The sequence below is a fragment of the Eleutherodactylus coqui genome, chromosome 12, assembly GCF_035609145.1.
Source record: "Eleutherodactylus coqui strain aEleCoq1 chromosome 12, aEleCoq1.hap1, whole genome shotgun sequence".
Taxonomy (NCBI): domain Eukaryota; kingdom Metazoa; phylum Chordata; class Amphibia; order Anura; family Eleutherodactylidae; genus Eleutherodactylus; species Eleutherodactylus coqui.
In genome coordinates this window covers 73,513,340-73,540,996 of record NC_089848.1, presented here as the reverse complement: position 1 = coordinate 73,540,996, position 27,657 = coordinate 73,513,340, and the positions used below count along the sequence as shown (strand labels likewise).

General features: G+C 43.2%; 1 protein-coding gene across 10 annotated transcripts in view; it reads left to right on the top strand.

Moving 5' to 3' along the window:
• Positions 1-27,657, top strand: part of ALS2CL (ALS2 C-terminal like) — a 703,387-nt gene that overhangs the window by 612,068 nt on the left and 63,662 nt on the right. For 2 of the 10 annotated variants that reach the window (XM_066585155.1, XM_066585158.1), the window contains exons 1-3: positions 5,988-6,065; positions 14,241-14,349; positions 24,388-24,432. The exons of 1 other annotated variant lie outside the window; for it this stretch is intronic. The gene's annotated coding sequence lies outside the window, so the exon portion shown is untranslated. Of the gene's footprint in view, positions 1-5,987; positions 6,066-14,240; positions 14,350-17,240; positions 17,261-20,438; positions 20,514-24,387; positions 24,433-27,657 lie in introns of those variants that run through there. 7 more of the 10 variants (XM_066585160.1, XM_066585157.1, XM_066585156.1 and 4 more) reach the window with 7 other exon arrangements.

Below are 27,657 nucleotides of genomic sequence, written 5' to 3'. Positions count from 1 at the left end.
GAAAAATCTGCAGAGTAAGGCCTCATGTCCACGGGGACAGATCCGCAGCGGGTGTCCCGCACGCGTGATCCGCGCCCCGTAGAGATGCATTGGACACACGCTGGTAGTTAAATACCTGCGGATGTCATTTTCCCTTGAGGTGCGGATTGCGCGTGCAGAAAAACACCAGCAGCATGCTCCATTTTTAGTGCGGGTCTCACGCAGGGACGGCTCCCGCAGGCTTCTACCGCGTTTCCCCAAAAATAAGGCACCCCCTGAAAATAAGACACCCCCTGAAATTTGCAGAAGTCCCAAATATAAGGCACCCCCCCCCCCCCGATAGTAAGGCATAGTAAAGTGTGCAGGCAAGTCGAGAGGCCAGTCCCCTGCTACCATCCCCGTTGTCTCCTACCTCCAGATGTATAGGTAGATCTGCAGACAGTCTGCTGTTATCCTGTCCCTGCTGTGCTGTACGAGTGTGCTGTTGTGAGCTCCCCTTGCTGGCTGGAAAAGTCCATACTGTACGTTCTTTTCATGCTGTACATGTCTGCTGTGATGAGCTCCCCCTGGTGGCCGGAAGCTGCAATACCATCCCTGCTTACAAGTGGTCCAGGACCTTCTGTCTGCAGACAGGTACGTTACTTTACAGCCCTTATTTTTTATGGCCCAGTGTGTGAGTCAGGCAACCTGTGTGTGATTCTTAAGGCTGGGTTCTCACAGAGCGTATTTCCAGCGGAAATGTCGCAGTTTGGCCACAGCGATAAACAGCGAGATTTCCGCGGGGAAAGCGCTGCTTCAAAACCCACGGCACTCAGCCGCTTGTTTTGAAGCGACCTGGCTGCACGCTTTTCCGTTTCTGTGGCCGGTGAATCCGCACCACAACACCGGCTTCTCCCAGATTTGCCGTGACAGATTTGCTGTCCCATGTGGACGAGATTTCTGAGAAATTTCGTCCACAAAGCTGGCCAATTGAGGGATTAGGGGCCACAGATGGATTTGCCGCGGCGAAATAAGACACCCCCTGAAAATAAGACGTATCACATATTTGGGAGCAAAAATTAATATAAGACGCGTCTTATTTTCGGGGAAACGGGTATTGAAGACTATGGAAGCCGCCCGGATCCGCGGCACACCCGCAGGTGAATTCCTGCTCTCCAGCATGGGAGAGCAGGAGTTTAAAAAAAAAAAAATAAAGTGCACGGCGCATGCACGCCCACCAGGCAGAAGCAAAGAAGATCTGGCCGCGACGGAGGGAAGATCTGCAGCGTCCGGACAGGTAAGTAAATCTTCTTTTTAGGCCTCATGTCCGCGGGAAAGGAGGAACCCGCTGCGGGATTCTGCACGAAGAATCCACAGCAAGCCTGATTTTCCCCGTGGACATGAGGCCTAAGGGCTTCTTCACATGGTCGTGTTTGCCGCGGGTATTTGTGCATGCAAAATCTGCGCCTGCTAAACTCTGAGAATAGAACCTATTTATTTCAATGGATTCGTTCTCATTACCGTATTTTGCGCACGCAGTAAAAAGTAGGACCTGCTTTATCTTCTTGCATTTTGCGCAGCAAAGTTCCTTAGAAGTCTATGGGAGGTGCAATTATGCAAGGGGAGGGGGGTGACATTGTGCAAAACGAGGGGAAAAGAACACATCTGGACCTTATTACGCTTGGATAGCCATTAAATACACGTAAAGGGTGCGTCATGCGCGAGTGTGAACTGGCCCCACGTGCGCAAAAAGTACAGTAATATGCGCAAATAACACCCTTGTTCATGCGCAAAAACGTTGTGCAGGAAAAAGCATTTTTGCACATAAGCTCGTGTGAAGCCGCCCTAAGGGTTCTTTAGACAAACCTGCTTTTGTGCACGCAAAATATACGCACTCGATATGCACAGAATTGAACCCATTGATGTCAATGCGTTTTTTCATATAAACGTTTTGTTTTTGTTTTTTTTGCATGCATTTCGGTTGTGCCTGAAAAAACAAGACCTGCTTTATCTTTCTGCGTATTCATGCAGCAAAGGTCCCCATAGATGTCTATGGGAGATGCGTAAATCTGCAATATGCTGCACAAGTCCATGAAAAAATAGAACACATCTGGACCTCATTAGGCTAAATAGCCTTTCAAATCTGTGTGTGTGGCGGGAGGAGGGGGGGGGGCATGCGCATGTATGAATATGTCCTGCATGCGCAAAAAAGTACAGTACTATGCACAGACACGCGCACAAGCCAGGCTCGTTCAGTGCACAAATGCGTTGCGCTGAGGTGAACGTAGTTGCGCATATGTTCGTCTGAAGAAGTTCTAAAGAAACCTATGGTGCGGATTTTAAATCCACAGTACTGTGTGTTAATTTATGCGTCATTCACACAGGTAAAATCCGTATCAGAATCTGTGTCAGAAATCCAAGGTTGAGCCTCATATTTCTGCCTCGGATTTTAGCCCCATTCAGTGGAGCACGTCCTCATTCAGGCACCCAATGTGATTTGCGAACGCCATCCACGTCGAAAATTGATAGCTCAGTCGTTTTTTTTCCACATTTGTAAATTTCAAATCCGCAAACTGAAAAATCAGTGAAATAAGAGCTACAATGTAGCTTTCCATAGACTTCTACGGGTGGCTAAATTGATGCGGAAGCTAATACGTATTTTGGAGTGGAAACCGTGTCAGAATCCATATACAAAAAAATCAGTGTGAACAGGGTCCATGCTGCCGGTTTCACCTCTTCAAATAGGGAGTGAAAACCTGGTCAAAATCCCTGCATTACATGTGGATTTTGGCACAGATTTTGATGTGGGTCGAAAAGTGGATATTTTGCTTTGGAAAATCCATTACTTGGGCATGTAGCCGTATAATTCTGCTGGTTTCCTTTTTGTTTCCAGTTTGTGGTAGCTTACTTTTCACCTATACCCATTGCTTGGTATGTGTCAGCATGCTGTTATGCATCGTTAGTGATATAAGGGGAAATTTACGAATATCAGTGTTTCCAACGCTGCTCGCGGTATAATTTTCCCCAGCATACAATGCATCTGATGCATGAAGAATAGCATCCCGGCAACTTAGTGCCCCTCCATACAACAGGTCTGACCTGGCATACATTTCTGTCATGATTTACTCCATTTTCTGACATAAATTATACATAAATCTGTCAACTTTCACGAAAGTGTTAAGGCTAGTGTGGATGGCAGGAAAGCCATAAAATTTTTGCATAAGTGGCACTTGCACAATTTTTTTTTCTATGCTAGTTTTTCTAGTGTTCTGTACTATAATGCAATGTATAGAAAAAAAAACTTGTGATCTCCAGACCACAGCATGTAGAGACTGTGAACAAGCAGGGAGTAGAGATGAGCGAGCACGCTCGGTTAAGGCAGTTACTCGAGCGAGCATCGCTCTTCTCAAGTGACTGCATACTCGTCTGAGCAAATGCCGGGGGGGGGGGGGGGGGCAAGGGGGGGAGAGTGAGAGTGTTTTCTATAGGTGAAAGGCCTCGATTGCAGGTGGCCACTTCATCACCTAGACTCTTCTGCAGAGCCATGCTGTTGTGATGGATGCCGTATGTGATTTAGCATTGTCTTGCTGAAATATACAAGACCTTTGCTGAAAGAGACATTGTCCGGATGGGAGCATATATTGTTCTAAAACCTCCATATATTGCACAGCATTGATAGTGCCAAGATGTGTGAGCTGCCCCTGCCATAGGCACTAATGCAACCCCATACCCTTTTGTAGGACACAGCATTCATGGTTACCAACAAGGATTTCAAATTTTGATTAATCTGACCATAGGACAATTTTCCATTTTGCCTCCGTCAATTTTAAATGACCATCTGACTATCTTTGCTCCTGAGAGACTCTGCCTCTCTAACGTGCTCTTTTTATATACAGTCATGTGACTTAGTACAAAATTGACCCTTCAGCTGTTTTTTAATAGTACCATTTACTTTTCCGGCCTTTTGTTAACCGTGTCCCAACATTTTTGAGATGTGTTGCTGCCTTTAATTTCTAAATGAGTTTATCTTTGTAAATTAAATGGAAAAATGTCTCATTTCAACTTTTTTGATATGTTTATTGTGAATAAAAAATGGTTCTATGAGATTTCCAAATCTTTGCATTATTTTTTTCTTTACATTCCTTTACATTTTATGCAGCGTGCCAACTTTTCTAGAATTAGGGTTGTGTGTTTTTTAATTTTTTTTTTCATTCTACAACTAAATAACTTTTTGACTAAAACTTAGAAACCACTGTGAACCATGCAATGTCAGGTTTAACCCCAAGGTGGTGCAACAACCCCACATGAGAAATTCGTAATGGAGCTGTAAGACCTGACTCCACTACAGGACCGTACCAAGTGCCTGTAAGCTGAGCTTAGGTTCACTGACTGGGCTATGGGGAACTGAATCAGCGGTCTCTATCACAACTGGTCTGCTCACGGCACCTCCAGGCATATCCCACTTCACGGGGTTATACTGGTTGCTGCTTGTATTTTGTGGCCTGAGGTGGGCAAACATATAGACCCACATAGTGATGGATGAAATGTCTTTACTGTAAAACTTTAACAGGAACTATAAACAGTCTTTGCACTTGGCAATAAGGAGGTCTCTAGTTGGTGGCAGCAGTGTATGGCAAGTGGCAGTTATTTGGCTTGCACAGCAAACATTTGGCTAGTAATCACTCTACCCGGGCAGACTCTTATTAGTGAAACTTGGGCTGTCTCACAGGTGGATGGCACGGCACTCTTTAGGGGTGAAACCACAATGCCAGCTGTGTCGGCACACACAGTAGGCCATTAGCAAATGCCATGAATGAGAGCATGGGTCAGCCAGTCTTCTGCATCCAGGACTAGAATACTATGCAGGAACCCACTATTTAAGGCATTAGCATATTCTAGCCACCTGACGGCCTGAAGATATCTCCAATGCAATCGCCTCCATTCTCTGATTGACTATTGCTCCTCTTATGCGCCCGACAGTTATCCCATGTACGGTGACCTTTATGTTATTTGCCTCTAATCTCTCCATAAGTAAAATGGATATGAATGCTGCGGAATCCGGAGGCGACTTACTGGAGGTGACCAGAATCTAACATATAACAGGTACAAAGTATCAGAATAATTTATCATCATTGCTCATGTAAAACCAATACATCCACCAGACCCCTACATGACAATCATTCATAGTTCTGCTATGTAAACAAGGAAGATGGAGAAATACCTCTGCAACACCACCTATTGGAAGGCAGCATTACTGCAAGTCAATGTTAGACTCTTTATACAAGCCTTGTAACAATGACTGGGAATTGAAAGCCAAGCCAGAATCCATACACAGACAGCTGTTTTGGAGTGTATGCCCCTCATCAGTGTGCAGTAAGTTTCTGGCTTGGCTAGGGAGAGGCCTGTGATTTGGTTCAGGAACGCTATCTTTTCTCTTTAGGGAGAGCACCTAGAAGGTGAGTGAGTTAGGAGACTTCTAAAGCCATTCATGCTCCTCTGGGTAATATATTCCATTTCCCTTATTTGCATATTACCCAGAGAAGCATGAATGGCCTTATAAGTCTCCTCACTCACTCACCTTTCAGGTGCTCTCCCTAAGGAGAAAAGATAGCGTTCCTGACCCTAGTTCTGCTATGATACATTTGCAGCTCTTATACTGATAACTAAATTAGGCAGAAAGTGGAACCTGATCCAATATCCATATTGGCTTTAATCCAGCTTCCCCAGAAACAGATATAACTAAGAAGTGGCTGAACAGAATCTTGGGGACTTCTACTTGTAGGTGACTTTAGTGATATGTGCACCCACTTCCCCATTCAGTATCTGAACAGTGAATTCCTGGACTCCCGCAGATTACTGTTATTAGTCAATCTCTGATCTTAAACTTCATGGAAGACAGAGGTGAATTTGACAGGTTTAATTTTAAACGTCTTCGTGTCAGGCTGCCAAGACACCTGGCTTCTCGCCCGCCAGTCCGGCAGGAATGTGAGCAGTGCACCCTGGGAGTGGTCACGACTTCCTTGTTTTTGGTCACAGTTAATAAGTCGTGGAGTTGTTGAAACTTGTAGGACTGAACTACAAGTTGTGCAAAGCACCTGACAGAGAAGGTGAGTGTAAATATATATAATGTGTGTGTGTGTGTGTGTATATGTATGTATGTGTGTATGTATGTGTGTATATATATATTAGTTATAGTAATGCTAAATTATAGATTTGATGTCTCTGCATGCATTTACACATATGTTGTTACTAATTCATAAATAGGGTTGTCTTCATGTAGCCAAATTTTATAGACATTAGAAATAGGGGGTCTCCTGGTTGACCGCTATCAGCCAGAGCTGGCGTACGCTGTCACCGGTTCACCTCGTGTTTTGTGGCTATTTTAAAGTATATACTAGGAACGGTTCTGAATGTAATCGTACCAATGTATTCGGTCACACAAACATCAAGAGTTTTTTTATTGTGTTTTGATTTATTTAATGTTTTCAGTGGCTTTTCTTGTGTTGGTACATTTTACATATGCATTTTTTATGTTCTAGAGAAGATGATGGGGTGGTGTGGTGGATGAGGGGGTGGGGGCGAACAGAAATAATAAGGCCATAAGCAGAGCATGCTGCATTTTTTTAAAAAAACTGCCACTGACCCAGAAAATGCAAAGCCAAAAAAAAACCGATCAAGATGTCACAAACAAAAGCGCATTTCTTGTAAAGTGTTTAATATTTCACTATAGAATTCCCTGCAACATCTGGCCGTAAGATTTATGAATAAGAAAACACATGAGGAAAACTGCCATGAAAAATATTTTAAAAACTGCAATTTTTTAGAAAAAGTCTGTGTCCGGTTTTGGCACACATTCAGGGGCTATGCACAATATACAATTATTAGCTGACTCTGCTTTTTGGTAAAGAAGACATATCTAACAAACTGACATATATGTTGACTCATGGTTGAGATTTTTCTTTTCTATAGGTTCCTGTAGGTGACTTAAGGCCCCTTTACTCTGAACGTTACCGTTTAGATTCTCAGTGGATCCCAGGAATCAGAACGATAATCGTTCGATGTAAATGCCTGCATGATCTAAACTACAAATAATAATTAATTTGTCATTTGGGATTATAGAAGCATAAAAATAAAAAGACGATAGGCCAGATGACTACTGGTTTACTGGGAATGGAAATTGGGCGCTGGAACGATCTCCAACCCACTCCACTCCAATTCACTGAGCGATGATCGCTCCCGTGTAAAAGCTAAGATCAGTTATAAACCCGTTAGCTGGTTAATTGACATTTTCCATAGGCACAAACAGCCAACAGGACTGCAGCAGTATTCGCCGCACAGTTCTTCTAGGCTATTCTTTTTTTTTACGAATGCCCACACCATTTAATATAAGCAAATTTCTTATCCCTGCAAATCTCACTGAGCCTCCTGAATTGTAGAGTTAATTCTTAGGAGTCTTCAGTAAGCAAGCTACATCTGTGATCAGTGGGGGCCGCTGTGATAATTGTGTGACTGTTGCTGCAGTTATTCTAAATCTCACTTCACTCATTCTATGCAAACTGGAAATGAAAATGTAAAAAAATATTCTGCTGCCTATTTATAAAAAGTAATAATATATAATAGATGTATATTACTCACTCAATGTCACACTGAATACTGCTAGAACAGATATTTCAGTCTTCAAAAAATATATACCGTATCCATGACAGTCATTCTGCACACTGCTCCATATAGTAATTATATTCTTGTTTATAATATTGCCTCTGTGTACAAGAATGAGAACTATAATACCGCCCCCTATGTACAAGATTGAGAACTATAATACCGCCCCCTATGTACAAGAATGTAAGTACTATAATACTGCCCCTATGTAAAAGACTATAACAACTATAATACTGCCCCTATGTACAAGAATATAACTACTATAATACTGCCCCCTATGTACAAGAATATAACTACTATAATACCTAACCCTATGTACAAGAATATAACTACTATAATACTGCCCTCTATGTACAAGAATAGAACTACTAAGATACTGCCCCCTATGTACAAGAATATAACTACTATAATATTGCCCCCTATGTACAAGAATATAACTACTATAATACTGCCCCCTATGTACAAGAATATAACTACTATAATACTGCCCCTATGTACAAGAATATAACTACTATAATACTGCCCCTATGTACAAGAATATAACTACTATAATATTGCCCCCTATGTACAAGAATATAACTACTATAATACTGCCCTCTATATACAAGAATATAACAACTATAGTACTGCCCCCTATGGACAAGAATATAACTACTATAATACTGCCCCCTATGCACAAGAATATAACTACTATAATACTGCCCCTATGTACAAGAATATAACTACTATAGTACTGCCCCCTATGTACAAGAATATAACTACTATAGTACTGCCCCCTATGTGCAAGAATATAACTACTATAGTACTGCCCCCTATGTACAAGAATATAATTACTATAATACTGCTCCCTTATATACAAGAATATAACTACTATAATACTGCCTCCTATGTACAAGAATATAACCACTATAATACTGCCTCCTATGTACAAGAATATAACTACTATAATACTGCCTCCTATGTACAAGAGTATAACTACAATAATACTGCCCCCTATGTACAAGAATATAACTACAATAATACTGCCCCCTATGTACAAGAATATAACTACTATAATACTGTCCCCTATGTACAAGAATATAACTACTATAATACTGCCCCCTATGTACAAGAATATAACTACTATAATACTGCCCCCTATGTACAAGAATATAACTACTATAATACTGCCCCCTATGTACAAGAATATAACTACTATAATACTGCCCCCTATGTACAAGAATATAACTACTATAATACTGCCCCCTATGTACAAGAATATAACTACTATAATACTGCCCCCTATGTACAAGAATATAACTACTATAATACTGTCCCCTATGTACAAGAATATAACTACTATAATACTGCCCCCTATGTACAAGAATATAACTACTATAATACTGCCCCCTATGTACAAGAATATAACTACTATAATACTGCCTCCTATTTACAAGAATATAATTACTATAATACTGCTCCCTGTTTATGTAGGATGCTCATTGTCTCTGAATGGTAAGCAGAATTTCACATCCTCTTGCTGACTCCAATCTAACCGGTGTTGTGTGCACTGATTGTGATAGATTTACCACATTTACCGGCATCGCTGCATAGTCATCTTGAGTATGTGTTGTGGAGCTGTCAAGGTGATGAAGAATGATTGTTCTTTCTTTTTGTTCTTTGGAAGAATCTCAGATTCTTAAACAATTTTCTAAGAAGAGGCGGGGCGGGGCTAAGTTCTGCGAATTAGCCCCGCCCCCGCCCCACCTCTACCCATTGCAAATAGTGCAGAGGGGCGGAGAGGAGGCAGAGAGGGGGGCGGGAGCTCAGTTCCTGCACTTGGCTCTTCCATCCTCCCCCTCCTGCACACAAGGACAACGTATATCGGCTCGGCGTAAAAACCGAGCCGATATACGTTCGTGTGACTTCACCCTTAGAGCAATAATCGTTGTCTTATAAATGGGCCTTTATAAATACACCTTGGGGTCTTTTTAGTCAAACCGATTATTTGAACTAGCCATTGACGTCACCGTTGGCTCATTCGCTCATGCAGTCTGTTGATACAGGCAGATACATCGTTGACTCGTTCAAAAGAGAATCGTTTAGTCTTTTACATTCTGTATAAGCGAATGAGAGTGACTGAATGAGCGCTGTTTAAACCAAACAATAAGTGAATGAGCCAACGATAATTTCTTATGCCTGCAGAAAATGAACGACAAATGAAAAATGAATGATTATCGTTCGCCATTCGGCCGTTGGCTCGTGTTTACACTGAACTATTATCACTCACTTTCGCTCGTTTGAATTTATGAACTATGCTCGTTCTGTCTGAAAGCACCCTAATGCATCTTTGTGCTCAGTTGCACACAGGTTCCTATTCATTTCCTTTTTTTTTTAGAAGGTGTCGAGTAAAGGGCAGATGATTGAGAACGAACGTTTATCCACCCAATTATCTGCCTTTGTGAAGGTGCCGCCAATCACCCAGCAAACAAGCATATGCCGTTTGTTGGGCGATTGCATCTTTTTGAGACCTTTCACACAGGACAGAATTATCTGCGGAACGCAGCACAGATGTGGATTTTGTCAATTAGTTATTTGTTAAGTTTTTAACTGGTTAATAATATTATTATAGTTGCCTGGTGTGTTTATAATATCGTTCCTGGTGTTCAGTAGGCTAATACCAATATTCTTGGTGACCAGTGGGTTAATAGCGTTCTGTCTGGTGGGTCAATTAAAATAATATCCCAGGTATGTACTAGGTAAAGAATAATATGACTGGTGTTCAGTGGATTAACAAAGCTGTACCAAAGTATTGTCACAGGGTAGGTAATGCCACATTGTCCAGAATATGTCTGTCTGTACCCATTGGCATTGAGGGTGGACTTTACTATAACCAATGGCCCTAGTCCTTCCCAGCAGAAACACCCCTACATCGTAACTGAACCTCCTCCAAACTTCACTGTTTGGATGATGCATTCATTTAGAAACTGCTCTCCAGGTAACCACCACGCCCAAGTGTGGCCATTCGATCAGAAGATGGTGTACTGTGATTCATCTGTCCACAATACTGGCTTCCACCCATTTACAGTCCAAGAATGACTCTACAAACACCATCGCAGACGCCTCTGTGCGTTCACGGCTGTGATGTAGTGTGCAGCCGCTCGTCCATGGAGGTTCCAATGGCCTGTGAGACCTCTTGCCTGAGTGTTCAGCAGAGGATGTGCATGATGCCTTCACAGCTCGTACAAAGCTTCATTGTCCATGTTTTTTCAGTTTACTGCAACGGCCGAGCTGAGCGCACCAAAGTGGGTGAGACCACAGGGATTGCAAGATGATTGTCACAGGGGGCTTTGTAATCCCTCCCGACAGTGACAATAACTGTGCTCTGCTGTCGCACTGTGGCACAAATAACGTATGAGGGTACGTTTAAGGTAAACAGTTGTTTTGTCACAGGTGATGCCAGTACTCCTAACCTGAACTCTTAAGTGAAACGATGGTGAAATAACTTGGCATGAGTCCAGTAGCTTGTTTTAGTAAACTGGGAGCACACCGTTTTACTGAAGCTTTTGAAACAAACAGTTGAAATCCACTTAGACTTTGCAGCGTTACAAGGATGTAGCAAAGCCGACAATGATGCAGTAAATTAACACATTGAAAACCGTAGATTTGCAATTTAAACAACACTTCTCTTCAGTGCTCTCTCTATTTCTCTAGAGGCTACTCGGTGATAATTTCCCCACAGGTTTGACTAGCTGATGGATTTACTAGAAGTGTATGAAGCAGGTGTTGGATGGGAATTGAAAATGGCCGCTGAACTAATACTGGTTTTGAATTGACCGGGTAGTTTAACTCACTGTTTTGTGGAACGATGACCACCAACTCAGATCTCCTCACTGCTGGAAGAACAAGGGAGCGGAAAGGGACCTTGTTACCTTTGAAAAGCTTGTTGAATCACTGCATGCTCGGCTGCACTGCTAGCACACCTCCTCCTCTGCCCACGACTCGCTGCAGACTCTCCTCTCCACCGACTGCTCTGACTCCTCCATCAGTTCCTCCCCCCCCCCACCCCGCTCTGCATAGGGATCCATACTAAGGTTTCCCGCTCTGGACTCTACCACCAATAAGTGGAGGCTTGACATATAGCCAATAAACAGCCAGCTATTGCCAGCACTAAGCTCTTAGCTTAGGAAAGGGGAAACAAGGTTTCTCCAACATGCGGCGCCCTCTATGTCTCCGGAAAGCACATAGACAGGTGGGACAGCACAAGTGACTATGCTGGAGGACCCTCCATGCCACTACATTAAGATGTCTCCCCAAACAAGGCCGCACTGCACACACACCAGATGGTTTCCATTTCTGAATATCATTGCAAACAGTGGACTTTGGACCTTGGAAGGTACAAAAGCGCTGCAATGTCCCATACTGATTGGTTGCTCAGATGACATCCTACCACCGTACCCCGCTGTCAACTCTACACCTCATGGCAATCTGATGGTTTCTATATTGGGACATGCCTGTGTGATGCTCACCCATCCAATTTCCATATCCCCTTCGGCCTGACAGCAAAGAATTTGTGGGGTCCCAACACTTTTGTCATCATAGTGTATATGTAACAAGTCTAAAGACCACACAAGAAGCTTTACTTCTGTATCTGAAATTTCAGATCTTTAAATTGTCACTGACTTTTCAAATAACTTCTGCTTGCGTGATAATCAGCAAAAATGCAAATCACTATTCACCAAAAATTACATTTTTGTGCTGAAAACCCCTCTCTACAATGTTGGTGATCGGGTTCTCCCTTGCTGTTAATTTACTGTTCACTGACCACTGTATTTCCAAGTGATGCCTGTCTCCAGTAATAGAGCTAACAGAAAGTGGGGGATGGTGATGACTGATGTTGTCTATTGAAGTTTATGGAGAGGAGAGGGAGAGGAGGAAGACAGAAGCAGAGACTCATGCAGACCTGCTGCTAAAGATAAAGCCAGTTTCATAAGAGTGTATCACTGGCGCTTTTATGCGCCCCCAAATTCCGGACATGCATCGTGGTCGGACCACGGGTCTACTGATGCAAACTCAGAGCATTATAGATCTATCTTGCTGCACTCAAAATTGTGAGTGCAGCTCTGGAGTATAATGTAGTATGTAACTCAGGATCAGTACACGATAAATAATATAATGTATGTACATAGTGACTCCACCAGCAGAAATGTGAGTACATCTCTTGAGTATAATGCAGGATGTAACTCAGGATTAGTATGGGATAAGTAATGTAATGTGTGTACACAGTTACTCCACCAGCAGAATAGTGAGTGCAGCTCTGGAGTATAATGCAGGATGTAACTCAGGATCAGTACAGGATAAGTAATGTATGTACACAGTAACTCCAGCAGCAGAATAGTGAGTGCAGCTCTGGAGTATAATGCAGGATGTCACTCAGGATCTCAATGAGAGCGGTGCCTGCAGTTACAAGTGCAGTCTACCACAAAAGGGCTAATTGACTTCTGGCCTTGGGGTTTTTTGCCTTCCTCTGGATCAACACAGTAGGATAGACAGGCTGGACTAGATGGACAATGTCTTCATTCGGCCTTACATACTATGTTACTATGTTACATGGGAGGTCAGTGCGAAGTTTTCGACTCTAAATACACAGAGGTCGCAGTGGAAGCCTCCACGCCGACCTCCGTATAGTGGCTGGCACTTGCAACTGCAGGAACGGGTCACGTTAATTTCAGTGAGAACCATGCCTGCAGTTACAAGCGCCGGCCACTACAGAGGTCGGCGCAGAGGCTTCCGCTCGGACCTCTGTGTAATTGTGGTGTTGACAGCTTGCGCCAGCTCTGCTGATTGGTCAGGGTCTGGCGCGACGGACCCTGGCTGATAAACTATTGATGACCTACTCCAATGATAGGTCATCAATAGTATTTCCCTGGAAAACCCCTTTAAGTTGAAATACTGCAAATCCTAAAACAAATGACAACCCAAAAATAAGTAAGAAAAATAAACAACACAAACCACAGGTTCCCTACAGTTAAAAGCAGAACAACTTGATGTGGAAGGCTGAGGAATATACTGAGATGAGTGACTGATTTAGGCCGCCTGCAGACGAGCGGGTTGGATCCAGCGGCGAGGATTCTCGCCGCGGGACCCGACCCGAGCGCCTGCAGGGACGAGCGCGTACTTACCTGCGCCCGGTGGCCCCGGCTCTTTCATGTGCCGGCTGCCGGGCAGCCGGCAAATGCGCAGACCGGAGCCGGCGGCCGGGTGAGTGGCGTTTCTGTGCGGGGCTCGCAGAGCCCCGCACAATCATAGAACATGCCGCGGTTTGTTTGCCGCGTGAGCTTTCGCGCTGCTATCTGCATAGGATTGCGTTTAACGCAATCCTATGCTGGTTTTGAGCAGCGGAAATCCCGCCGCGGGATTTCCGCCCGTGTGCAGGCGGCCTTACAGATGTAACTTTAGGGCAATTTCCATCTTTTTTGACATTTTTGCTTTCCGTCTGCGCTTATGCATATTTGTGGACATTATGAGGCTGTGGATTCCTTTAAATTGTTACAAATCTGGCAACCCAGCATGCCGCCTGTGGCGCTCGTTTCATAATCCTGGTGACGGACAATCTGCTGACACAATGTTTCCTTTCCTTCCAGTTTGTAAAGACACACATTCTCATGAAAACACTTCAGGGAAGAGCGAAAAACTGAACTTCTCAATAAATTTCCTAAATGTCGTCAGATTATCTTCACTGAGCCAGAAAAGGTACAAGGCCAAATGTCTTCAATAATATCTTCTTGAATATACTGTAGTAATATGGATCGTGCTGGTATATAATTATATATGTACAGCTTGTATAAGTTATACATCTCCTGTATGTAGCGATATGAAGCATGCTGGTATAACTTGGGGATCTTCTGCATATAATTACATATGTACAGCTGGTATAAATTACACATAATCTTGTATATAGGGATAAAGACCATGCTGGTATAACCTGGGCATCTTCTGTATATATGTGTGTGTGTGTGTGTATATATATATATATATATATATATATATATATATATATATATATATATATATATATATATATGAGTTATACATCTTCCTGTATATAGTGATATGGACCATGCTGGTATAACCTGGGCATCTTCTATATATAATTATATATGTACAGCTGGTATAAGTTATGCATCTTCTTGTACATAGTGATATGCATCATGCTGGCTTAACCAGGGCTGCCAACCATCCAGAAATACCTGGACAGTCTGTAAAAATAGGGCACTTTTTGCCACTGTCCATGAAAAGTTCTTTTAGATGCATCTGTGATTTTTTTTCTCGAGGCTGGTGGTACTTTAGCAGGTGATTATGACTGTTGTTCTGTTTCTTTTACAGTTCACAGTAAATCTTGGTAATGGGTCATATCAGTACTTATAATCTTTCACATTTAGTATTGTTTTCCAATGTTTCCATAAAAAATGTTCACGGTTTATGATTTTTGGATAAGTTGTCCAGGAAAACCACAAATTCAGGTTGGTAACCCTGGGTATAACCTGGGCATCTTCTGTATATAATTTGACAGACAGATAAATAAATAGACAGACAAAGCTACTATAAATTGGTATAACCTGGGCATCTTCTGGCATATGGTTCTGGCATATAATTATACCTGCAAATTGTGTTACTATCACAAACATAAGCAGGAAAGGAGGAAGATGAGAAGGTGTCCCACATCAATAACTGGTGGTTCATCACTAGAGAAACTGTCACTAAGCTAATCAGTGAGGGTCTAGAACCCAACTGGCCAAGTACACAAACTGGTAAGATCCCTTCAGTATTTCTCCTGCTTAGCAAGGCTTTAGTGCAGATACTGGGATCGGTGGTAGGACCGGCCTGATGAGGAGTGGTCCTGTGCAGGGAGACATTTGCCCAGTGGTTTAACCCTTTGCAATCCAATTTTGGATTCAGGGTTTCCTATGAGGCTTTCTTTTTTTGCCATTATATAATGGTGCCGTCTGATGGCTAGAGCCAGTACTGCAGTATGTGACAACAAGAGGCTCCCGACAATATACAGTAAGAATACCCTGCCGGACGTTTTCCGACATCAGAGCTGCACAGGCTTCAATTAGAATGTAGGAAGACAGTGAATTGGAAAAGGTTAAACCCCCTGCTAATCAGCTGTAACCGTATCTAGCCGAAGATAGAAAAGGCAAATAACCAAAAATCTCTCAAAAATACAAAACAAGACAACCAATCAGCACATAAGATTTCATGTCTGCATATGTGATTTGTGTACACAAGCCTTGTGAGCGCCTCCAATCATATTAGTTGTATAGGCATTATGTAGTATTGTTAGATTACTTTCTGTATGGATCTGTTCTCAGCGCACTGTCGGTTAGAATTGTTTGAGCACGGTATGGTGGTATTATTTGCGCAGTGTATATTACTATTATTTGAACACTGGAAGTTGGTAGCTCTGTGTGTTAACTGCTGCATTTTGGTATTATTTTACCACTGTTTGTTAATCTGTGCTCTATATATTGGTATCATTTTAAGCACTATATGGTGGTATTAGTTGAGCACTGTATGCATAGTTCTTTTATTTGGTCACTGTTTGATGGTATTTGAGCAATGTATGGGAATATAGTACATTGTGTGGCACGGCTATTTAGGCCATACAGTATATTATATGTGCAGTGTATAGTGGAGGTAATACTGTATAACATTGTTATATAGATAACCGCATGGTATAGTGATATGTACGACATATGATAGCACCGTATATACTAGATGGCATCAACAGAAGGTACTGCACAGAGCACCATCCAAGAAAGGCTTCCTTGGTTCAATTAATGATTTCTTCAGCTGATCCTTTAACTTTCTTATTTGTTTTCCTGAACTAAAACCAATTCACCTTTGGACACCAGAAGACTTTTTTTTTTCTTATTCTGCAATTTTACTTTCCTTGTGAGGTCTGTGCTGATATGAAACAAGAAAAAACTTCTTCCAACTGCTTCTCAACCTGTGGAGCATCTACTCTTCCAGGGTGATGATGTCCTCTTGACCTTAAAGGGGTATTCTGGTTTCAGCAAATAAATGTTAATCCTGATATAATGGTATACACATTTCCAATAGACTTTTTATATCAATTCCCGATAATTGCCAAGATTTCGGCTTACTGTCTTTCAATAGGAACCTTCTTTGTCTATTGTCGGGAGATAACATCTGTCCTTGAGATGTGATGGGCACACAGGTGCCCGACTCATTACGGTTAAGGTGCCCATACACCAGCAATAGCTGTCAGTCCAACGTTTGTTTGGCCACCAGCTATTACCCCCAGCTCCCTCTTATGATTCAGCCAAGTAGTCATATGTTTTATATGGGGAGAGTGGAGAAAACAACAGCCCGACTGCTCTCATCAGAAGAGAGGACAAAAGAATTGGACAGTGAGATTTGTTATGCTCGCTCATTCCGTTCCCTGACATCATCTGTTGGCAGAGTCGGACTGGGTTGCCCAAGGCCCACCAGTAAGATCTATTCTGGGAATGGGCAGCTACAAGCAAGTACCTGATTCTTGTTCACAAATTCCTCAGCATTCTCCACATACTTCAATAGAAAGGTGACTAGTCTTCCATGCAGTCCTGTTAACAGTGAAGTACAGTATATGGAGCAGGTAGGAATTGGTAAACTTCCATTCGCTTAATGCGTGCTGATTGTGTGTACAGCTAGTGCGGGGGGGGGGGGGGGGACGGTGGTCGCGCTTGGTATCCTATGGGGGATTCGCCTGTTCCCCTATGGGTCAGTCCGAGCTTGTCTATTGGGAGGACCCCATACATATGCAAGAGTTATTCAGCAGTGCCAAAATAGCGGGCTTGGATGACTGTAACCTAATGTGTATGTTGCACCCTAAGGGCGAGCACCCACTGGCGTTTGCGTTTTCCCCACAGGAGTCTATTGCAGGTGCACTTATAACCTGTGCGATTGCGCAACGTCGCGGGGAGAAGAAAACATCTAGGACTAATTATCTAAATAGCGATTTAAATCGAGGTGCGGCTGTGTCCCGCTCCCATGTGAAATCACCCAGTGACCACAAAAGTACAGTAATGCACGCAAAAATGCGTCCACGGCGCAAATTTACTATGCTTACGCAAGCATTTTTGCGCATACAGTCGTGTGACGGGGCCCTAAGAATGTGGACAGATTTCCTCCAAGTCTATATAATGAAATAGCTATAATTGATTACTGGCTATATGTAGCAGACAATATACTAATGATGGCATCCGGACTGACGGACGTGTTTTATGACCCGCATCGCCATAAATCGTCCCTCTCGCCCGTGTAATATCAGCCACTACCCTCACAGTTTGTTTTATCACGTATGCTGGGAGTGCTTGTTTACTAAATAATGTGCAGACTATTATTTCGGGGCTGGTTTATAATGAGTGGGGAGGACAGAGGGGCTTTGTCTGGGACAGGCGGCCTTTGTGTGTCTGTCGCTATGTGAGCCTCAGGGAATCTAATTCTGGACGACAGTTATGAGCGGTCGCTGCTATTTGTGTCAATATAGTCGAGGGGGAAGGATATGAAGCGGTCATAGAATAGTGCTACAATACACTTCAGTCGTTGCAAAATGGAATTTTCCAGGTTCAGCAACATTCCCCTACCTGGGAGGAATTCTTTAATCTTCTTGGATATTAAATAGAATGCCAGAACTACAGTATAGACTGACATATAGACTGAGGGACATACAGCCCTATTCATCTAATGCTTTCTGTTTTATGAAGCAAATGCCACAGCTGCAGTGATGACTGACACACAAAGAAGCCAGAAGGAGAGAAGAGCAGATGGGATATAATGTCATTCTGCAGCAAAATTTCTGGAGGGTCCGCACAGAAATTCTGCGGCAATTTCGACCCGTGTGAACTCGGCCTTAGACATATATATATATATATATATATATATATATATATATATATATATATATATATATATATATATATATATATATATATATATATACATATATATATATACAGCCTGACAGCACTGTTATAAAAGCTGTCTAACAGAGAATCTTTGTTGTCCATAACAACCAATCGCGGCGCAGCTTTCGTTTTACCTCAGCAGAAAGTTACGTAATACGTCCACGTGAGGGCAGAGGTGTTGGATAACAAACTGCACCACAGCAGGCTAATGTATATATATACTAGGTGATATATCCCGCGTTTTTATAAATAATATACACTAGAAGATATACCCGTGCGTTGCGCGGCGATTTTATGACTAGCCGTCCTGAAATATACAAAGTGGGCCACAAAAATGAGCCCGTACTGCTAGGAAGTCGCCCAAAAGAAAATCTGTGTTGCCCATAGCAACCAATCACAGCGCAGCTTTCATTTTACCTCAGCAGTATAAGAAATGAAAGCGGAGCTGTGATTGGTTGCTATTGGCAACAAAAATTACAGAGGAAGTCGGTGAGTTTTCGATTTTTAATTCCGCCAATATTCGTCGCCTGGTGCTGAAGAACGTTCATGCAAAATGTCACTCAAATGGGACCAGAACTATGGATTTGTATCCAACACAAACAAACAGATTTTGCGTTTTAAGTATAAGATTATCTACCACTACACGCCATGTCTCACACTCACCACCATAGCTTCTACAGGGGTCGGCCACGGAAAAGTAGCCGGCACCGCACTCTTATGAAAGCTGTCTGAAAGAAAATCTGTCTTGGTTGCCCATAGCAACCAATCACAGCGCAGCTTTCATTACTTACACTGCTGAGGTAAAATGAAAGCTGCGCTGTGATTGGTTGCTACGGGCTACAAAGAATTTCCTGTAGACAGCTTTCATCAGAGTGTGGTGCCCGGATAATGAAAAATAGTGAGAAAGTATTTACCCAGAATGTTGTTTTCTTAGAAAGATTTTAATTAGATTTGCTAAGAATAAAAGAAAACCGTGCGGAGGCTCCTAAAGCGTTCCGCCAGTGTCTATATAAGAAAGACAATGTGGAAACATGCGCAGAGACCTCCATGTTGGTTTCTATATTAAAAATAGCTGACGCCTTTGTATTATAACTATAAGGGCTTTTACCCACCAGCGGTTTTTTTAACGCTGCGATATCGCTGCGTTTTCTTTAATGCAAATGCCAATGGGACTTTCTAATGTTAAAATCGCATCGCACAAAAATCGCAGAAGCGCAAACTTGTGATTTTTGTGCGATGCGATTTGCATTAAAAAAAACGCAGCGATATCGCAGCGTTAAAACAAAAACGCTAGTGGCTAAAAGCCCTAAGGCTGGTTTCACATGGGCGATAAAATAGTGCGATGCGAGAGTGAGTGAAAACGCAGAGTTATGAAACCAATGATTTTTAATGGCTTCCTTCACGTTTGCGATGTTTTGACTCATGGGAAGTTGTGCGGAAAAAAAAAATCCTATTGACTTTCGTGCTAAAAAAAAACTGCAGCAAAATTGCGCAATGAATCGCAAGCGGCGGCAATGATTTTGATAGAAAAAGCAGTGCTGACACTCCAAAATTGCGGGAATTTTCTCGCGGCAGTATCGTGATCGCTAGTGTGAAATTACGCTAGATCCACTAAATAATTGACCCGGGAGATTTATATATACAGATGGCAGCCGCCGTCCCCGGACCGGCTTTCTATCAGTAACTCTATATATGGGCCCTTCTCCTGCCTCTGGGGTCAGTCACACCCTGAGGGGATAAGCTGAGACACTACATATAAGCAGAGCTTCACACCGGCCCTCGGGGCCCTTCACTGGTCATGGACAGAGGGAAGACTCTGGCACTCACAGGGTGAAGGCTGCCTGTGTGGGAGGAGGGAGTATCAGAGGGTGTGGGGTGAGTGGGGTGTGTGCAGGGAACACACGAAGACGAGAAGCTGCGGCGGCGGTGGTGGCATGGACGGTGAGCCCCACAGTGTTACATTGTATCTATATGGCTTATATAGGGTAACAATGTATAGGCAGAAGTAAGAGCAACTCAGGGGAAACTATACAGCAGAGGGGAACCCGCATGTGAGGGCACTGCCACAGTACAGGGTGGCACTGGGCAGTGGGGAGGTGGAATGAAGTTATGACACCAGAACTGTAATGTACGTACACTTTAGAGCCACTTTATTAGAGACTCCCACCTAGTAGTGTGTTGGACCTCCTTTGGTCTTCGTAACTGTGGCATTTCATTCTACTAGGTGCAGGAATATTGGCCCCTGCCGACAGGAAGCTTCTTGCCACTGCCACAAATTAGATGGAGGTGCTGGTATGTTCTTAATAGCGACGGGAAGGGTTCATCAATTTATGATCCTTCTGCTAAATCCTGACCCTCTTATCAGCATCATACTACAGATATCTGGATCCTTCTGACCAGGAGATGTTTTTGCGCTGCTCAGTGATCCCATTTTTGTTCTGTTTTGCCCACTGGAGTCTCCTCTTTCTGCTTTTCTTGATGCTGGAACTGGTCGTCTGTTGTTCTAGCCCATCCATATAAGGAATGACAAGTTGTGTTCAGACATGTTAGTTGGAGCACCAGTGTTGTATTCAGCTGCAGTTTGCTTGACTGTGCTCGTCAAAATGATTCTTGACATCCTCCTCTAACCCCTTTCATTTTGAGTTGTCCGCGTCAACAGGATCCCCTTTTGCCGGATGTTTTTCCTCAATCACACCATTCTTGTTATACTCTAAACATTGTTACATGAGAAAACCCCACAAGGCTGGCAGTTTCTGAAATCCTCGTCCCTGGCTAGTCTAGCACTAATGATCAGGCCTTGTTGGAAGTCGCTTAGATCACTCAATTTTCTAATTCTAATGTGGATTCTCACTGAAACTGATTTGCTGAAAAGTTGTCATGTGATTTTTATGCTGCACTCTGGGGTCATGTGTCGAAATTTCATACAGGGAAGATCTAATCATGGAAGGTTGGTATTAGAGATGAGCGAACGTACTCGGTAAGGGCGATTTCGCAATCGAGCACCGCGATTTTCGAGTACTTCACTACTCGGGTGAAAAGTACTCGGGTGCGCCGGGGGGCAGGGGGGGGGGGGGCACGGCGGAGCGGGGGATAGCAGCGGGGAACAGGGGGGAGTTCTCTCCCTCTCCCCCCCACTCCCCTCTGCAACCCCCCGCTCACCCCCGGCGCATCCGAGTACTTTTCACCCGAGTAGTGAAGTACTCGAAAATCGCGGTGATCGATTGCGAAATCGGCCTTACCGAGTACGTTCGCTCATCTCTAGTTGGTATCTCTTAATAAAATCCACAGCACTTCTGCCACGTGTAAACATACCGTTAAAGGCCCATTTAGACACAACGATTATCGCTCAAAAGCCATCTTTTGAGCGATAATCGTTGGGGCTAAACGCGCTGCTATCCTGCACTGTTCTAGCAAGCTAGAAATCAACAATGACTCTTATCAGCGCCGCACACTGATTTTCTCAGTGGACAGCGCTGATAGCATTCTTTCAGCTGGTATCCTGCTGGGACTTTCCAGCAGGATACCAGCTGAAAGCTTCCAGAACAAAGAAGCTGTCAGTGCTCCTGCTGTTTCTCGGAGCTATCAGCTCAGCGGAACACCGCTGATAACTGCGAGAACAAAGCAGCTGCTTGCCTATACAAAACAGCTGCTTTTCTCAGAGTTATCAGTGGTATCCCGCTCCGCCTGCATTTAACTCTTTAAGTAGCTTATTAGCTACTTAAGAGTTATGCAAAGATAATCGCTTAAAACTGTCACTCAAACTGCCATTTGAGCGATTTTTGAGCGATCATCTTTCAGTCTAAATGCACCTTAAGGCCCATTTAGGGCTAATGCCCACGGACGGATTTCTGCTGCGTGTTATGTGGTGGAAATCTGCGGCGTTATCCCGCAGCTATTAGGTTCTATTGGACCTAATAGCTCAATGTTCATGCTGCACAATTGTACTGCAGAATTCTGCAATGTGAAAGAAAGCACGGCATGCTTTAATCTCTGCGGGAAAACGCGTGTCCGTCTTCCATTATAGTCAATGGAAGCCGTCCTTCATGTGATATTTCAGCTGTGAGCACAGCAGAAGTATCGCGTAATTTTACGTCACCGCCGGCCGAATCATCGCACACTGCCGGTGTGTCATGCGCTTGTGCGCAGGCTCGCCAGACTGGACTCGTGCGACGGATCTGGAAAGTTCAGTATGGGGTCTTTGGGGGGCGCCGTGTCGAACTCTGCTGCAATATTCCTCGGCAGAGTCCAACATGGCCATGGGCACGAGGCCTTACACTGAAAGATAATCGCTCAAAAATCGCTCAAACAACAGTTTGAATGACAGTTTTGAGCGATCATCTTTGCATAACTCTTAAGTAGCTAATTAGCTACTTAAGAGTTAATGCAGGCGGAGTGGGATACCTCCACGATAGCTCAGAGAACAAAGCAGCTGTTTTGTATATGCAAATAGCTGCATTGTTCTCGGAGCTTTCAGCTGGTATCCCGCTGAGAACTGCGCAATTCCAGCTGAAAGAATACTATCAGCACTGCCTGCTGAGAAAATCAGCATGCGGCGCTGATAACCGTGATCGGTGATTTCTAGCTTGCTAGAAATCACCGATTAACGAATAGTGCATAATGGCGGTGCGGTTAGACAGAATGACTATCGCTCAAAAGATGGCTTTTGAGTGAATTTTGAGCTATAATCGTTGCGTCTAAATGGGCCTTTAGGCTTTCTTCAGACAAGGGGGGACATGTATAAACCGATTTACAACACTTTCTGGCATTAAAAAAGTCATACATTTTTGAGCATCTGGGTATTTGTGCAAAAATTTGCAACTTTTCTTTGCTGGTTCTGCCACTTTTTTGAAAAGTGGACAGGGCTTGTTGGGAGGGTCCATTGCCACGCCGGAGACAGATTTATGTATAATTTTCCATCTTATCTTCATGTATTAAGCCCGATGTCATAACAAGCTGGCTTAATTTCCCCATAGTCTTTTTTTTATGCATAAAAAAACCTCCAAAGAAATCATGTGTGTTTTTTAATGATTCCTGTGTGGTTTTTGCTATCCATGTTTTTGACGGTCACACATGCATTTCTCTTTTGGGACTTTTTCCTATATATAAGCCGATGGGAAAATACCAGAAAAAAGTCAGACCCAAAGCATGCTGCAATTTTGAAAAAATGTCATCAACCTAAAGATGCAACAAAAGAGAGAGAAATGCCACTACAACAAATGCTATGCATTTTCAAGCATTTCATACCTTATCCATGACCAACGACAATCATCTGAATGCAGTTTTTTTTGGCCCCAAAAAAACGCTATTTCGTCAAAATGGAAAAATCGTGGCATTTCTGAAACAAAAGACTTTATCAAGCCAGCCTGACCGCGATCTCAGCTACTCTTGTTATAAGGTCTCTGCACGGAATCACTTCCCTCGTCCTGCGCACAGTGATAGGTGCAGCAGCTGCAGAACGGGATCTGAGAAGCTGTGGTCACCCTGCTACACATGGTATTCACTCTGGTTACCATTGATGAACTATAGGGCTGCTATATACTGTCCAAAGACGCTTCTACCCAGCTCGCTCAGACTCCTGAATGGCAAACCTGCCTCAGTGAAATGCTACACCCCCATCATTTCATAAGTGAGCCGATGTGGGGCCATATTGGTTATCAACCACAGGAACTCATAGAACAGTCCGAATGGAATGACGGATGGATGGATGGATGGACAGACAGACTGATTGATTTAAAGTTTCTTCATCAGGTTCAGAGGTGACACATTTCCTTGCAGTCGTCATTGCTAAATTTCCTGTGTTTTCCTTCCCTTGTAGAAACTCACAAACGGTCACATTTGTCACTATGCTCCTGATTAAAAGGTAAGAACTGAATTATTGTAATATAACAATTTATAATGTTTAATGATTCCTGTCTGGCCCTCGCTCTACAGTCCTGCTGTGTACCATAGTGGGGTCTGTGGTCCCTAAACCTCAATATTATACTGGTTATAGTGGGGTCAGTGGTCACTAAGCAGTGATATTATACTGGTTATAGTGGGGTCAGTGGTCACTAAGCAGTGATATTATACTGGTTATAGTGGGGTCAGTGGTCACTAAACCTCAATACTATACTGGTTATAGTGGGGTCAGTGGTCACTAAACCGTAATATGATACTGGTTATAGTGGGGTCAGTGGTCACTAAACCTCAATATTATACTGGTTATAGTGGGGTCAGTGATCACTAAGCAATGATATTATACTGGTTATAGTGGGGTCAGTGATCACTAAGCAGTGATATTATACTGTTTATAGTGGGATCAGTGGTCACTAAACCAAATGATTATATTGGTTATAGTGGGGTCAGTGGTCACAAAACCGCAATATTATACTGGATATAGTGGGGTCAGTGGTCACTAAGCAGTGATATTATACTGGTTATAATGGGGTCAGTGGTCACTAAACCGCCATATAATACTGGTTATAGTGGTGTCAGTGGTCACTAAACTGCAATATTACACTGGTTATAGTGGTGTCAGTGGTCACTAAGCAGTAATATTATACTGGTTATAGTGAGTTCAGTGGTCACTAGCGGGTGCTTACTAGACTATGGTGGTATACTGGTTATAGTGGGGTCAGTGGTCACTAAGCAGTGATATTATACTGGTTATAGTGGGTTCATTGGTCACTAGCGGGTGATATTATTATACTGGTTATAGAGGTGTCAGTGCTTACTAGACTATGGTGGTATACTGGTTATAGGGGGACAGTGGTCACTAAGTAGTGATATTATACTAGTTATAATGGGGTCAGTGGTCACTAAACCGCCATATAATACTGGTTATAGTGGTGTCAGTGGTCACTAAACTGCAATATTACACTGGTTATAGTGGTGTCAGTGGTCACTAAGCAGTAATATTATACTGGTTATAGTGAGTTCAGTGGTCACTAGCGGGTGCTTACTAGACTATGGTGGTATACTGGTTATAGTGGGGTCAGTGGTCACTAAGCAGTAATATTATACTGGTTATAGTGAGTTCAGTGGTCACTAGCGGGTGATATTATACTGGTTATAGAGGTGTCAGTGCTTACTAGACTATGGTGGTATACTGGTTATAGTGGGGTCAGTGGTCAATAATTGTGAGGTTATTCTGATTTATAGTAGGGCCAGTGGTCACTAGATTGTAATGTTTAGCGTAGGCTTGTCACGATCGGCCAGATTGTAAAATTGCCCCATTTTTCACCAAATAAGATCAGGTAAGTCTGGCCTGATTTTTGGCATCAAAAATCCTGCTACTAGGTCAGAGAACAACCAATTGACAACCAGGGCACCTTGATGATGTCACCAAATGCATCTTTCATAGGAGTAGCCGTTCAATTGGATGCCTGCATCCCATGACCTAGCCATATAACATAGGCACAATGTAAGCAGCTACTATTTTACCGCTGAACACAGGACCGAGAAGCTGCATCACGTTTATATGCCTGTAAAACTCGTGGTCTGTTGTTAGGGACAGATATTCGACAGAGGATATATTGCTGCTGGTGTGTAAGCTTATATACCAGCAGAGAAGTTAAGCAGTGTTGTGTTGAAGGGAGCAGAGAGAGAAGCTGTATCCTGTTTATATGGCTCTCCCAAATCGTGCCGCCCAGGGATTGTGGCCTAGTGAGTTGGCAGTATTTTTTGTGACTATAAAACAAGAAGAAACCCAAACAGGGAAACGGCAAAAGGCATAGTGCATGTTAGAAGCCTCAGACATTGTTTAAAGTCACAGTTTAGCCACTACAAATTATTTGCAGACCTTACACAGCTACTGTGGAGAATGAAATTACGCTGCGCAATACATGACAGTTCACAATATTCACAATACTCTGTAGCCTTCTGTTCTCACACATCATACTGCCCTGGGATTGTGGCATAGTAGGTGACAGTGTTTTCTTGTGAATATCAAAGAAAAAGAAATCCAAACAGGGAAACAGCAAAAGATGTAGTGTGTGTTAGTGGCTTCAGACGTTGTTCAAAGTTGTGATTCTGGCAAATACAAAATATTTGTAGTTACATGTGGTGTGAAGGAAATTAAATTATACTGCGCAAAACAGGAACAGTTTAGAATCTATAGTATATACTCTTTGGCCTTCTGTTCTTTTTGCCCTAAAAGAGGCACAGTGTCTTATTTTAGGGGGTTGTCTTAATACTCACCTAGCAGGCAGCGCTCCGGCAGTCTTTCGTGTAGACCTCAGCGCTGAGAGAGCATTCTTTTTCTAGTAATGGGGCTTGAATACCCTGACTCCAGGAAGAGATTACTGTGATTGGATCACGAGTACAGCCAATCAGAGCCGGCGGTTGATGAACCAATCGCAGCCATTCAATAATGTCATTCACTAAATGGCTATAATACACTCAGTCCCGCAGCACTCAGCTCGTATGCAGATTCAGCAGAGGTGTAGTTTCAGAATTATGCAGAGCCACAACTCAGGGACCATGGAGCTCCAGTCCCCTCCAACATCCACAAGACAGCAAAAGAGTGGCTGCATCAAAGGTGTTTAAAAAACGCAAGAAAAATTTGTATTGCTCCATGTTTGTAAAAAGACAGGCAACGTTTCGACTGCTAAGTCTTTATCAAGCCTGTCTTGATAAGTCTTGATAAAGACTTAGCAGTCGAAACATTGCCTGTCTAAACCAGCTAAATGGCTGTGACTGGTTCATAGAGTGCCGATTCTGATTGGCTGAGCCACGGCGATCGTGATCCAATCTCAGTAATTTCTTGCTGGAGGCAGGTATTCGAGCCCCATTACCAGGAAGAAAATGCGCTCTCAGCGCTGAGGACTACACAGAAGACTGCCAAAGCCCCGCAGCCCAGCGTGAGGGACCCGAACGCTGCATGCTAGGTGAGTATTTTTGTTTTTTTCTCCCTGTAGTGCAGCTAGGGCTTATTCTTGGCGGATGGCTTATTTTTCACCCCTAAAAAACAGGGTAGGGCTTATTATTGGGTTAGGTCTTATCTTGGGGGGGCACTGTATTGTTGCTGGGGCTATTGTGATGTGTCACTATTATTGCTGGGGCTACTGTGAGGGGGTCACCTGTACTTTTTTATAACGACGGAGGT